This window comes from Toxorhynchites rutilus, chromosome 1, assembly GCF_029784135.1.
Source record: "Toxorhynchites rutilus septentrionalis strain SRP chromosome 1, ASM2978413v1, whole genome shotgun sequence".
NCBI lineage: Eukaryota > Metazoa > Arthropoda > Insecta > Diptera > Culicidae > Toxorhynchites > Toxorhynchites rutilus.
The window spans coordinates 46,832,531-46,848,508 of NC_073744.1; the positions used below are offsets into that span (position 1 = coordinate 46,832,531).

Sequence of the window (15,978 nt, forward strand, 5' to 3'; positions counted from 1 at the left end):
CGGATCGCTATGGGGCGATGCGCGATGTATGCGCCAAGTCAGCGGTGCGATGTGACGTGCCGAGTCAGAGCCAGGTTATCGATAGGTATCCACTTATGACGACCACGGAAAATGGTTTGTTTACACACTTTTACCGCTCTGGCTGTTGCACACGATTGTGTTAAGTTCGGCACATGTTCAGCTGTTTCAGGCTCAGTTGTTTACGAGTTTGCGCTGGAACTAGACGCATTTTTGCCTAGTTGCACTTTTTTTCGTTTTTACTTGTTTTGTCGTTTTGCTGCGGTGCACCTGGAAGTAACGGAGGAACTGGTTGTTCTAGCCGTGCTCTGACGCGAACTCTTGCGCCCATTGTGAGACAAATTGCACATCGATTCGGAAAACTAAGCGGAAGTGTAGAATCGCTTGCTTTATTGGGAAATGCGAGGTTTCTACAAGCGGCGGCCAGACTGAGAAGGAACTCCTTGTGTACGTTATTTTGTTCGGTTGCAGCTAGCAGTTTGAGGCGCTATAATGGACATTCGTGTTGGTTGATGTTTTCGGACGAAAATTGACGGACGTGTGTGAAAAGTCATAACAGCTGATTTGAAGACTTGAATATCCGCAAGAAACGATTTCAAGAAGTGACATTCATTCCTATCTTCGAGTTGTCCATTCCTGGCGCTTATGATAAACGAGTTGCGTTTGATGAATCGGTGATCGCAAAGAATTCGGAAGAATTGTGTGAAAAAAGTGTCATAAATGGTTTAAAATTCTAAATAGATAACATCGCTGTTGGTTTTTGTGTTGAACACAAAGGTACCGAAGCTGGCAAAGCAATACTGTTTCAAATTCGGAAAATCGCCCCTGTCGGTGTGAAATCGGCGCAACAGTGTTGGTATCGTCGTTAGGAAGTAATTGCGGTTTGCGGACCACAATACGAGAGAAAAGGCGTTTCGAGAAATTAAAAGGTATGTTTCAGCTTCGATTACGCGACTTGGCGAGCGGGGCAAATTTGCGACCACAGCTGAATCACATAAGCAACGAAGCTTATCTTTGCATCGTCTCCGCGCAGCTTTTGACGGGCGATCGACACGTGCTTACGAGTTACAGAGGGATAACAAAATGCAAAAAGAAGCATGTGTTTTGCATGAAGTTGTGCTATAAGCTCGCGTACAGCACGGTTTTGCAATCGTGGAAATGAGGAATTGATTATTTCTAAATAAGGCTAATACACATACACTCTGCGCCAGTGTCTATTGGTCAACAGCTAACGGCTACAGGTTAGAAAGTGTTTGCCTTCAACGTTGTAGCCGTCTCGGTTCATTAATGAATTTTTAATGAGTTTTGCGGGTAGGAGTAAGATCAAACAGGGTTCTATGTTGCTACAAAACATACGCATTGTAAAAATATCCGGAAGGTAATGTTGTTCAAGAAGTTCGCTCGATCTACTTCAGTAATATTCCATGCGTTAATGAGTGATAAGAACACCGAATGCATATTCAGTTTTCATACACACACAATTAGCACTGTGCAGTTTATGGGCGATACAAAAGTTTGCTACGCGTGGTTTGATTTCTAGTTCCTTCAATTCCGCTACACTGTTGTGTAAGCTTGTCAAGGCTACTGAAAACCGTTAATCCATTGCCGAAAAAGTACTTCTGCCAGTGAATGTGCGGCTTATTTTGTGGTTCATTCACCGTGTGTTGTGTTGTGTTTCGTTTTCTTGTTTGTTTATTTCACTACAAAATACGTACACCGCAGTGTACGGCGATCTGAGGTGCAAAGTTGTTTTCTTCTTGTGAATAAAATTTTTTCTGTGATTACATGTACCCAGATCCCAGAAAGCTCACGATTAAAAACATATCATTAGTTGGGAAGAAATTAAGCAGATCGCGATTGTAGCGGATTTTATAATTGAATATGTGTTACGAAATGTTTGTTTCTGTATCAATGATTCACCACTAGGATCCGGATTTCTATTGTCAACACACATCAATATTTAATATGAAGCCGTCTCATGATTGGACGTTTAATGTAAGTTGTCGGCTACGCTACAGTAAAAGAGCATCGAAGATAAGAAAAAGACATATACTTTATATACGTACCCTTCTAATGTTTCAACCAAAAGCAGACGGTATTGCACAAAAATATAACATATAGTCACTGGTTGAAATGAGTGTTAATTAATAATAATGATAAGAAAACAGAAAAAATGCTATTTGTGGCATTGGTCCACTAAATTAAGAGTGAAGGCATCTGCTGAAATGCATCCATAAAAGCTATGTATAGCGATTGTTCTCAAAGTTTTATTTTTAAACCTGTTAATTGATCATAACAATTAGTCGTGGCAGTGAAGATCTCCTACCCGTCAAAAACAACCACCGCGAATGTTTACCTTCTACCTGGAACGCGCGTAGGGGTGGTGGGGGTAAAACGGACATGTTAAGAAGAACTTCAATTATATCTTTGGAAACTCATGTTTCCCAAAACTTTTATGCATTTTCTTGCAACCCAATATATTGTTTCTCGGCCAAATATTGAAAAAAAAGTGTTTTTCAATGTTTTTTACTGAAATTAAAACAGACCGAAAAGTACAACATTTTTTTCGATGCGGCTAATATGGACATATAGTGGGGGTAGCATGGACACGTTTGTAATATATAAAACGTAGAGGTTTATCGATCGCGACAGGAATAATTTTATTCAACCAACTCATCACGAATGTCCGTTGAATGAAGAACAAATCGAATTAATCCACCTAGATGTGATGTCGTCGTTTTCAGCAGTATAAACGAACAGCCCCTCAACTATTTTGCTTTTGCTTCCAGTCAGCTTCTAAACCGCCCACATTTGGCGATTTGATTTCCATTTATAGACGCATTCCTCAGAAACAGATTAAACAGACTTTTCACAGCTCATCTCACTCCTACTGGCAACTGTCCGTTTTATCCCACCAGTACAATTATTTCAATAATTTAAATTTTCCACTGAAAAATGAATTTACTTCTCTGTATATACCTTATATCGCTTCTCTGTTAACTCTCGAACCGAAATATAACCATCAGCGAATTGAATTTTGATTTTAAACCACTCAAAATGCTTAATATCGAAACAGCTAAAATCACATCCACACGCGGAATCGTGTATGATTTAAGGTTTTTGTTTCCCTTTTCCTCTTTCGATCACTATTCATTGCCATAGGGTGACTTAAATATTATAGAATAATATGTAGAAGGTGTTCTCATTAACAGAAATTTAAAATTCGAAATATAGCTATACAAATCAACCACCTGTCCATATTACCCCCACTATCCGTATTACTCGTGGTTCCTCTATCAACAAACCTATTGACGGAGCTCCTAGCACAAATTCCACAGCCATCTCATCATTAACACTTATGAAATACAATTGGACACACTTATGAAATACAAATGAAATACAAATTTCTGCATATCCCGAGAACTAATCAAGCAAAGGGGCAGGAATCGCCTGATTTGAGATGTCATCATTTTATTATATTTTCTTTATAAAATATATATTCCGTGTAAGGGAAAATCATGTTATTTGCAAGTGATTTAAAAATCTTGAACGAGATTTCATTCTGAAGATAATTAGAAATTTCAATGTTTTAGTAGAAGTACTAGGAAATTTATAGTATAAGGAAATTGTGAAGGATCAATTAGAAGATCAATCAATAAACAGTTCTGCGATTAGACCCATGAACGTTCGCTTAGCAAGAAAACGTAAATGTTTGAAGGTATTGATAACAAAAAAAAACCTTTTGGGCGGAACGCAGTATATCTGGTCAGCTAGTCTATATATAGAAAAATGGATTTCTGTCTGTCTGTCTTCTGTCTGACTTTCTGATTCTTATAGACTTGGAAATTGCTGAACCATTTTTTTTGTGTTTTTGGGGCCGGGGAAGGGCTTTTATGATGGTTTGAGACTCCTCCCCTCTCTCTAAGGGGGAGGCTGTCAAACGAATGAAACTCAATTTTCTGCATAACTCGAGAACTATTCAAGCAAATGGAACCAAATTTGGCATGTGGAGGTTTTAAAGGGCATTAAATGTTTCTATGATGGTTCGATACTCCTCCCCCTCTCTAAGGGGAGGGAAGCACATAATTCGAGAACTAATCAAGCAAATGGGATCGAATTTGGCAAGTGGAGGTTTTAGGGGGCAGGAAATGATTTTATGGTAGTTTGATACTTCTCCTCCCTTTCAAAGGGGGAGACTGTCAAACGAATGAAACTCAATTTTCTACGTAACTACAGAACTAATCAAGCAAATGGAACTACATTTGGTATGTGGAGGGAGGGAAGGGGAGGGCAGTACATAACTCGAGAACTAATCAAGCAAATGGGTTCAAATTTGGCATGTGGAGATTTCAGACAATATATGTTTCTGTGGTGATTCGACACTCCTTTCCTCTCTCTAAGGAGGGGTGGGTCTGTATAACTCAAGAACTCATCAAGCAAATTGAACCAAATTTGGCATGTGGAGGTTTTAGGGGACAATGGATCGACACTCCTCCCCATTCTCTAACTCCGATTCCGATTCCTGCTGAAAAAAAAAATCGAAACCAGGTTTTTCATTAGAACGTTTTATTTACGTTTTTCTCTGATTAGATAACAAAAATAAACATCATAATTTACAATAGAATAGTAATGAAAAACAGAATTGCATCAGCCAGATCTTCCTTCGTTGAGGCTAAAGGTCGGACTTCACCAATTTCAAAGCAGAGAACAAACTTTCTATGCTGGCTTCGTTCGTTCGTGCAACATCCACGCTGAGCTCAGGAAACGCTGGAATCACTTGTTGTACTGTCATTTTTCACAATCGGTCATATTTTTCAATCTCTTCGAAAGATGTTCAATGGCAGCTTTTGCGAGACGACGTCATTTTGCTTCTTTGTTATTAAGGTAAACATCGAAATCTGTGCTCTCTGATGAAGATAAAGACACAGGATCATCGCTAGTGTTGCCACATTTTCATCTGTACCGGAAGGGGTAAAAATCTTTTTCATCTGTACTTTTTATTCCAAAAATCTATACCGAAAATTTGTACCATCGAAAATATTTGTTGCAGAGGAAAATCTATTTTATTAGAATGAAAAAATACACATTTAACTTTTCCCAATTATCACATTTACTTACTACAAATACTAAATTTGCAAGTCTTGAATCACTCCTGTGTTTGATGATGCTTATACATATTATTTCTAAATTTGGATAGCATACTATCATCCAATCAAATTTTTCGATCCTTAAAATGCATTAACCTTGTCGTTGCTAAGCCAATTTCAATTTGTTGCAAAATTTGTTGCAATTCCAAAGGTTCTTCATGATGTCTCTCTCTTAGAAGTCCTTATTGGAGAAAAACTCTAGCAACAGAATTCACAATCTTCTCTTGATCCCAATTTCCTATCACTCAGGAAGTTTTACAAAGCGAGAAAAAGATGGTAATCGCTTGATGCCAGGTCCGGACTATATTGTGGATGCATTTAAACATCCCAATCAAGCTCCCGGAGTTATGTGGCCTTGCGTCGTCCTCATATGGAACAAAACATCTCCTGTGTTTTCCGATTCTGGAACCTACCTTCAAACGGTCCATTTGTTGACTGTAGAGATTTCAATTTAATGTATAGCACTTAAAAAAAAATAAAAAAATAATTTAAATTAACAAACAAAATTAAAATAAAAAAATAATTGCATGTATTTTACTGTTATAGTGTCGGCACCATTCACAATTTTAACGGCCTAGCTTGCATTTTCGCCTTTATAAAAGAAAAAGCGTAAAAAGTACCGAATTTTATCTTTGTTGAGTTGCTTTGCTAACACTCTGAAACTCACACTCACAACTAAATGGAACAAACAAAAAACAGCATAAGTTTTTTTTTAGTGTGAAATGTTACCTTTACGACGACCCTGACCTTGGAATTGTATGATTTATATTACGCGAGATATTAATCACTAAATTAATCACTAGCTACCGAGAAAATCATGGATTACTTTTTCCTAATATCATTCACGTGATTCAAAACATTATTGATTGAGATTGATTGAGATTGATTGATTGAGAGAAAACAAGTGTAGATCAGTGTACAATGTGCCATTTTTTAGTTAGACCGTATTGGTTTGGAAATATTAGGCGATTTGCTTAGGGGGTCTAAATTCCCCCCATTTCCCCTACATAGCATGGAAGCTTCCGTATTTGGAAAGTGTCGTCGATAATTTCGGCCGCGTATTGACAATTGTAAATCGAGTCATGGCCAGCATTTAAACGCCATTTTCATTGATTCATGAAATCGATCAGCTAGTCTAAAATAAACATACAACTTAATTATTACATGCTTTCAATGCCCTGCAACTTTAACTTTTATTTAATTTATTTTTTATTTATTCTATCATTTATGTCGAATATGCTTCAAAAGATCAAGCTTATTGAACAGATTAACAATAATGATTTATCATGCTGTGAAAGGATTCTATTATGTTAAAATATATATTAAAATCGAATCAAACTCATGCTACATGAACGATATTTTGTTTCGATACGTTTGTAAAATTGGTTTTGAAAGATAAACATGCAAAGAAAACCGGCATCCGTTCTATGACCTACAGTTAGTGCTCGGTTTAGAACTACCTTTTCTTTGCCATTAATTTCCGTTCAGGGGCAACCCATAGGCTCAACTGGGTGTTGTAACCACTCAAGTTCGAAAACAACATGTAAGAAGTGTACGAAATACTTGACCTTCTGGATCTTGATTTTCATCGTTGAATCAGCGAGCAGTTTCCAGTCACGCAGCATCAAACAATGTGCTTTTATTTAGATACACACCATTGGGTACTCTTCGAAAAATTGGCGAGCAAAGCTCATTGAAAGAGGAAATCACTAATAGCGATAGCAAATTAGCGAAACGTCGAAACAGAAAGCGCCCGGAAAAGAAATTTGACATGAAGAAGGAGAACAAATATAATCACCGAAAGAAGCACGGTTTTACGTCAGTCAATTCAAAGGTCCCAACTCCAAGTCTCTGTTGATTAGGGTCTGACGATGAGCGATTGTATCCGTGGGGAAGGTGCGTTCGCGCAGACATAACATAACCCTAAAGGGTTACTGGAATGTGTGTTAACCTGTTTCGTTAGAGTTTCTTTCATGGCCATAAATTACAGTTAGATGGAACGGAAAACGATTTGTTAATAATGATGATTTATCTTATCTTAGCAATTTGAAATTGTGTGGTTGTTTGTAGTTGTAATTCGGGCACAAATTAATACCATAATCGCAACCTGTCAAATTTTGCATTAATGTTAAGCATCATCTCATATAGAAACGATAATGGTGCGAGTTGATTGATTCATGTTTATAGCTCGAAAATTCTTTCTTTCGAAATTCTGCGATTGATTATGAAAATCGTATCCAGAAAAATTTTTATATTTAACATTGAAATAGAAAGTGGTAGAAGCATGAACTTGAGTTGCGCTCTTTTACATAATACAACACAATAATTATTCCTTGCCGTTAGCAATTCCGCTGAGCCGGGGTGTGAAAGTCGGCACCTAGCTGGTTTGCATACGTTTGCATTGTATGTGTATATCCGAGCGGCATCCTCGTTCATGCTGCAGGTTCAACCAGCAATAAACGAGATTATGTAAAACCGGCCGCTGTCTTGTCGTTGGTGCCAAGGAAACTAGTTCTTTCATTTAGCATTAGACGGTATATCAAATTTTACCCATGATGATTAATACGATGGAATCTGACAAAACTTTCTCTGTAACAAATGATTGAACCAAACCGCCATTGGTGAAATTCGTCAGGTGCGCTAAGTGTTGAATGTTCACTTTTGCTCAAATGTTATCTGCTTCTTATGTATCAGTACTTCATCCTTACGGATGCATTTTGGTGAGTTTTGTCTTCTCAATGCTGTTTTATCTCTCTCGCATTTTTCAATTGGTACTTTTTCTATTGATATTGCACTCTTAATACAATTTTATTTCGTGATCGGCTTATTTTATTTTTTTCGTTTTAATAAATTGTTTATTTTTACAGACTCAGTTTAAAGTTTAAGTTTAAAGGAGCCTATTCAACATCTATTTTTTATTTTATAGTATACTAGCTGATCCGGCAAACTTCGTTCCGTCCAAAATTTATTTCCCGTTATCACATCCACGTTTTTCTACTAAACGCACGTTCATGGGACCAATCGCAGAACTGTTCATTGATTGATCTTCTAATCTAACCTTTTAAATTATTTTTTATTATAAAATTTCAGTACTTCTACCAAAACTCGACATTATAATATCAGCTTATTTTCAGACACAATTCTCGTGCAAGATTTTTCATCCACTTGCAAATAACATGTTTCTCCGTTGCATGGAATAAATGTTTGATACAGAAAATATGATAGAATGAAGACAGTCCTGAATCGGACAGTTCCTTTTTGGCTCTTATCAACACATTCGGCGATCCATTTTTACTCATATAGATAGAAGACGATATAGGAGTGCGTTTTATCACATTAAAGTCCATTTCCACTTTCGAACGAAGATCAATTTCGCAAACATTAAATAGACTAACACCGCTTGTCAATATGTAATTGTAGAACACATGCGAATTGAATTTTTCGAATTTTACCATTTTCCTTTAGTTTTCCGAAAATTTTCAATTGTCATGTTTGGTTGGAATATGTTTGGTTTAAATATGTGCATTATTTTTATGGGACCCCCTCTCCTTTACAAAGGAGGAAGATGTGTCATACCATCATAGAAACATTTCTCGTACCCAAAAACCCTCACATCCCAAATTTGGCTCTGTTTGCTTGATTAGTTTTCGAGTTATGCAGAAACTTGTGTTTTATTTGTATGGCAGCCCCCATGTCATTAGAAAGGGGGTAGATGTGTCGAACCACCATGGAAACGTTTAGTGTCCCCTGAAACCTTCGCATGCCAAATTTGGTTCCATTTGCTTGATGAGTTTTCGAGTTATGCAGAAATTTGTCTTTCATGTGTATGGCAGCTCCTCCTTAGAGAGGGGGTGGAGTATCTAACCACCGTAAAAACATTTATTGCACCCTAGAACCTCCAAATGCCAAATTTGATTTCTTTTAATTTATTAATTCTCGAGTAATGTAGAAATTCGTGTTTTATTTGTACGGCCCCTAAGAGATGGGGAGGAGCATCTAACCACCATAGAACCATTAATTGCACCCTGAAACCTTCACATGCCAAATTTGTTCCGTTTGTTTGATTAGTTCTCAAATTATGCAGAAATGTATGCTTCAATTGTATGGCTAAACCACCCCCCTTCCCTCCCTATTCTCTGCACAAAAAAAGGTTTGCCTGTATACAGAATAAAAGCGTTTCTGTTTTTAATATTTAAGTCGATAAAAATACCTCTTTTATCAATGAAAAAATCTGCACTAGAAGAAAACGTGACATAACAATTTGTTCTATAAATTTTGTGAAATTCTTTCGATTTCTTCACCAATTGCAAAGAGTCTTGTTATCCTATCACATAGAAAATCTGTTTAGTACGGAAAAGTTAACTTCAATTCATATACAGTGATTTGTGAAATGTGAAAAACAGGAAAATCATTGAAAATCATGCAAATAACCATTAGAAAAGCGTGCAAAAACAAATAATCTCGTAAAATGGTTGAAAACACTCCTAAAAATAGATCGTGCTGTAGAAACTTACACAAAGGATGTTTACAAAAATGTCCCATTAGAGCAGCATCAAGATGTCGCAAAAAGAAAAAAATAAGCTAGAAGGGTGCTGTCCAAAACACGACCACATTCTTGAGGCACATTCTAAAATTATAACTGGCGAGAAACAAACGTTCTCAAGAACGAAACTTTTTTTTCACATACTTTTGGCAGCACTGAGAAGGACCGATAAATGAATGCCTTCATTGACTGAGGGACTCGAAGCGAAGCAATAAAACACCACTTTGAGCCGAATTTTAAATTAACGCTTAAGGGAGTATTCTAGTGTAGAGACATAAATTTCGGACGTTTCTTTGAGCTCCGTAAAAATAAATCAAAAATTTAAAGGAGAACGAATATTCATAACTAGGATAGTTACAAGCTAATGAAGAGAGGGGTTTCAAAAAAAAGTTGTGCCATGGCATACACGATTCCAGACCTTCTGGTTATCTGAAACGAAAAAATCGAACAGATTCTGAATCAGCAAAGATGCCGCTATCGCATGAACCTTGGACAAGTCAAAAAGATCTTTTTTGACAAAATGGTGGCCGTTTGAAAAACTAAACGTGGTTATAACGTTTTTTCTTACCTTTCCCAATTTTTTAAAAATATTAATATTTGGAAAATGTTATTTTTCAGAGGTTCATGCGATAGACAGATGCATACTGATTGTATTCATATAAATTTAACATGAATCGGTTCAGTAGAACTTGAGATATCGTGTACGCCAGTTTGAAAAAACTAGTTTCAAGAAAAACGCGTTTGACGTTCATTGTTATGGCCGTACCAAGTTAGATACCGCATCACTGAAATGGCTCTAGCTCGGTAAATAATGGGATTTTCGATATGTCCTTGCTAAGGTATATTCTTGAATGCCTAATCTACAAAAATATGAAGTAAAAAAATTGATTTTTTTTCAAACTTCTAGACTAGAATACTGCATTAAAATATACATGTACTGTTGATTGCTAGCTGTCTAGAGTGGCATTGAAACACTGATCTTACTGAATATCCAAGTAGTTTCTCAGTATCTCTTAGCAAAATTACATTTCCAGCATTCCAAAAAACACTCAAAAGAGTAGCAGAAAATTCGAACCTAATCGGAAGTGTGGTGGGGTGGCGGCGTCGACAACAATCGCTGCGGAACAAATTTTCACCTTCAATTTTCCACCGAAGAACGCAGCTCTCACCGCCAACGGCAGTAAACTTTCCAAATGGTCCTTCTGAAGGCAGTTTTTGAGCTATGGAAAAAGTTTTCGGTTAGTCAGTTATATCATACCCCTTCGTTCAGCCGGTATAAAGGTATTAACGTACACATTCTTGCATCCCAACCGTAACGCTCTCGTTACGATTCGAAACGTACATCCCAGTGCAGATGCACAAGTGATGTGGTGCATAAATACAGAAGTACTCTCCATCAGATGGCATGAAAATCGACGCGGTGCCTGTGCCATATCAATCTTTCATTCTTCCATTGTATTGAGCAAATCAGAACATGATAAGCGTATTATGAAACAATTAAAAAAAAATCTTTCAATATTTTGAGTTAACATCGCCCGTCAGTGATTTGCGGTATTATTTGGTGAAAAACTTCACTATGAAAAAGTTCATGTAAAAGAACCTTTATTGTGATGACGGTTTGAATTTCATTATGAGCCTTTTGACATCTTCCAACAATAACCCAACCATGTCAGGATCAAACGGAGGAGTTCAGGTTTCGTAGATAAAGCAAAACAAAAAAGCGGAATTAACTCTTTGCGGTCGTAGGCTGCTCTCAGCCACCACAGCAAGAATCTTAGTAAATTCTATATGTAATAGTTATAATTATAGTTTACATTTTTCTAAACTATTTTCAATGTTTAGTGAACTTGTTCACGAATTAATACGCAATTTATATGGATAATAGTTAACGGTACTCTATGTAAACAAAAGATTATTGGCGTGGAAAGATAAGAGGATCTCTTCCAAGGGAAACTAATTCCGACCGCAAAGGGTTAATGGGGTTCGTATACTGCGATTGAGCGATCTTGGATCGATATTTTGAAGAACGATCTTTTCCTCTCCGATTTCCGATTTTTTGGATCGATTCTTTGTACTCTAAAAAATCGCGAAAAACGATCTTTTCTTTTCGATGTTTTTGATCGCAAAAAAAATCAGTGAACGTTGATATGATTCTCACCAAAAACCACCTGACGGTTTTCATAAACATTAGATCCCTAGAAGGGTTGTCAAATAAGTGGTCGTAAATTTAGGAGAAGCAGTTTGATGTGATGCTAAAAAGGTTCGATAAAGTGTTCATTATAATGTTGAGCAACCTATTTATGCCCAATTGCAAACTACGATGGGCTGATTACAAATATTGAAGTTTTTTTTGCGATTTGGCCAAGATCTCGAATACTAGATCAATTGCACAGTCCCCACTATCAGCAGTTTCTGATTATGTTCTGTGTTATTTGTCCCTCCGGTATGAAGTAGGTCCAGCTCAGAACAAATTCAAACTAAAATATAATATCAATTGAGGAAGAAAATAGAGTGGAAATACTTTATGCCAAATATCAGCTCAATCGGATTTAAAGAAGAGTGGTGCAAAGCGGTCAAAGTTTGAGTTTTTTGAAAATCGAAAAATCACCCAAGGGGGAAGTAAAGGAAATCGGGATTTTCGAAAAAAAAATTTGATGCCAAATGTCTTAAAATTGCATGAAACGTCGAGATCTACCCTCTTATTCTACGCGGTGAATGACGTGAGATGGCTCAAGTGACTGCATTCCCGTAGGCGAATGGCGTGACTATAGTTCGTCACTAGGTGAGATTTGAAGTCGTGTCCTCATTTGTTATCGACTCGAGCGTCAAATAGGAGCTAAAAAGTAAAGTGGCTTCCAGAATGAAGTAGTAATCTTTGCAATCTCACGTCACTCGCCGCGCGGAAAAAGGGGGCTAGTGTTATCTCGAAAAAAATGTGTATAGAAATTTTGACTATTTTTCGAATGTAATTCACCATAGGATCTATGGTGAAAAATGTACCTTTCAATTTGTAGCATGCCATTTCAATAGCTTCGAGATAAAAAAATTATAAAAAATATTGAGTGCATCTTACTATGATATATCGAGAAATATAATCAAAAAATAAATTCCTAAAAAATTGAAGTACTAAAAAAATCTTGAAATATTGAATGTTTTTTTAGGATTCCTATATAGTTCTTATAATTCTCCTATATAGTTCATTATAAGAGCTATAGTGAAAAAATGAGTTTTTATTTTTTCCCCATTCTCAATAGGCTCGGAAATTAAAATTTGAGAAAATACTCAAAATACACACTATGGTGTACCGCGACAGATTATAACAAAATTCTATTCCCCGCGTAAACAAATCCTGGGTGTATAGAATTTATTAGAGTTTTCAAAACTGTTTTCTGTTTCGATGATTATTTATTGAACTATACGAATTCGAAATTTTTCGTTCATACAATAATATCTCGGTACTGAATGGTCCACAGCATCGCTATAGAAATCAATTGAAAAATAGTTGATAACGTTAATTGGATTTGCTATCTTTCAAAAAACAGAAAGAAATCGATTGTAATGACCATGTAAACTATGCTTGTAATGACCATGTAAATTATGCTTTAAAGAGATTTATATCCCATCTTCATGCGTTAATATTCCACGATTTTAAAGCATTTCAAAAATCGCCTAAAAATTTCGACTTCGCACTCTGTTGCTTCATTTTTTTTCAAGTGTGAAAAAGTTATTAATTTCCCTCCTAAAACTTGTATACATTTTAGCCCATTTAGCCCATAAGCCCAGACTTTTTTCAGACCAACGAAAATTTGGCTGAAGATGGATAAAAGTATTCTCTATCCAATGAGTATTATCTCAAACATGTGTTTCGGGTCCTATTAAATAACTTTTTTAAATTTTCTTCAAATTAATTAATTTGCTCCATACAAGTTGTATAGGTTTTGGGTTAGAACTTTCCTTAGACCCTTTTCCGACCAATGGAAGTTTTGTTAAAGATAGATAAAAATACACTCTATCGAATAAGTAATATCTCGAGAATGTGGTTTGGGTCCTTTCAAATAACTTTTTTTCAATTTTCTTCAACATAATTAATTTCTTCCATACAACTTGGACCTATAATATTTCTAATACCCTTTTTCGATTAATAAAATTGTAGCTGGAAGATAGGTAAAAGATTTCTCTATCGAAGAACTTCGATAACTCTATTCGAACATTTTTTTTGATTTTCAAAATTCTGTATATTTTCCTATATTGACCCATGCTCACGTTTCAGTCTATAACTTTTCTCTGTAACAGTCAAGAAAAAAACGAATTATGTTGAAAGATGAATGATTCAATTCTCTACCTAATGAGCATGATTTTGAAGGTTGTTACTTGATAAACAATCAATTTCAACAGAAATAGTTCTTTATTCATTAAATCCAGCACGACGTTGAACAGTTTTTGTTGTGTGCAAGTTTACACAACAAAAACTTTCATCCGCTAATTTCACACAAGTCCGTAAAGATGGAACGCGAAAACGAGAAATCTCGTGAGCGGTCCGTAAAGTGTTAAGTGCCAATAAAAATAATTATCTCGATTTTTCATTCGGAACTTGTTGCGAAATGTTGATTTGCACGATAATACACCCTATGCAAAATATTGGCTCATTCGAACTTCATTTATTAGTGTTGCATATGTTAAAATTTGAGTTTTTTAAAAACCGAAAAATCACCGGAAATCGGGGTTCTCAAATAAAAATTTTTTATGCCAAATGACTTAAAATTGCATGCAACGTCGAGACCTAGTGTCATCTCGATAATTTTTTTGGTTAAAAATCGATTTTTCAGACGAGAAAGCGGAAGTTTTTTTGACAAACTTTTTTTTCGAGATAACAGTAAAGCTCGGCAATTTCAAGACATTTGGCGTTAACAATTTTTTTTGATAACCCCGATTTTCGGTCCAAGAGTGTCGATTTTTGACAAAAAAAACTGTTTTCGAGATGCCGGAAAAACGGAAGTTTTTTGTTTAAAACATTTTTTTCGAGATAACAGTAAAGCTCGACGTTTCATGCAATTTTTAGACATTTGGCATCAACATTTTTTTCGAAAACCCCGATTTCCTTTACTCCCCCCTTAGATGATTTATCGATTTTCAAAAAATTCAAACTTTGACCGCTTTGCGCCAATCTCTCCCTTAAGTCCGATTGAGCTAATATTTAGAGCACAGGGTGTTTTTTCGAGGTGGTGAACATTTTTATGAGGTAACTTTTTGAAATTAGAGATGACCATTTTCATTGGCACCCTAATGTAAACTATAAAAAAACTAATACAATAAATAATCACAAAATCAAAATCCTTTTTTTTTTCGCAAGTCTAATATTTTTCAAAAAGTATTATCTAATTGACTTTAATTTCATGTATCGATCGTCTGAATCGATCCAGTAGATCAAAAGTTATGAATTTTTGTGTTGGAAAAAAGAGGAAAAAATTGATTATTCTAACCATCGGTTAACTTCGAAAAATCATAAACCAGAAACAAAAAAAACGCCTCTCTGGAAATATAGTGTCTCTGGTCCCGAGACTATGAAAACAATAAAAAACGAATACAAGCAATATAAACGAGAGCAGAATTCGATTTTTTGCATGTATAGTATTTTTTGAAAAAAGTGATTGATTTTAATTTGATACGTTGATCATCTGAATCGACGTCCAGTATTCCCAGTATTTCAAAAGTTATGAGTTTTAGAAAAAAGTCATTTTTGGAAAAAAGAGGAAAAAGTTGATTTTTCCGACAACCCTAAAATGGAAATGGTCACCCTACTGAAAAAATAAAAAAAAATACGGGTTTAATGTTTTGCGATAAAGAACAAAACTACCACTTTTCACGAAAATCTGAGAAGCACTGTAGTTTGGCATGGAATGGCTGAATAAACAGGTTTTCTGGTTCAGTATATTTAACTTTCAATTGAGCACAATAAAACATGGATAACAAATGTTGATTGAAGAGGTGACACTCATAGCACCCGCCTCGGGTGTCACCCGGTCACGCAACGCCACTGGATGTATGTAATTGTTAAAGAGAAGAAAATCGTTCTACTCCATCAAGACAATGTACCATCTCACAGATCAATTGAAACAGAGGCAAAACTGCACGAATATCTCTTTGAATTAATTACTTACCCTCAGTATTCTTCGGATTCTAGCGACAGTGGAATAACTGTCTGTAAACTTAAGAAAACTTGCTCCAATGCAAAGTCTGGTGTAAACGTCACCACATCAAAATCGTTACATA

General features: G+C 35.9%; 1 protein-coding gene across 3 annotated transcripts in view; it reads left to right on the forward strand.

Annotated features, from left to right (window-relative positions):
• Window positions 1-209: 209 nt before the first annotated feature.
• The window catches only part of LOC129763209 (sodium-independent sulfate anion transporter), a 119,810-nt gene continuing 104,041 nt past the window's right edge, over window positions 210-15,978 (forward strand). For 2 of the 3 annotated variants that reach the window (XM_055762089.1, XM_055762088.1), the window contains exon 1: window positions 210-947. The gene's annotated coding sequence lies outside the window, so the exon portion shown is untranslated. Of the gene's footprint in view, window positions 948-1,937; window positions 2,014-15,978 lie in introns of those variants that run through there. The other variant, XM_055762090.1, reaches the window with a different exon arrangement.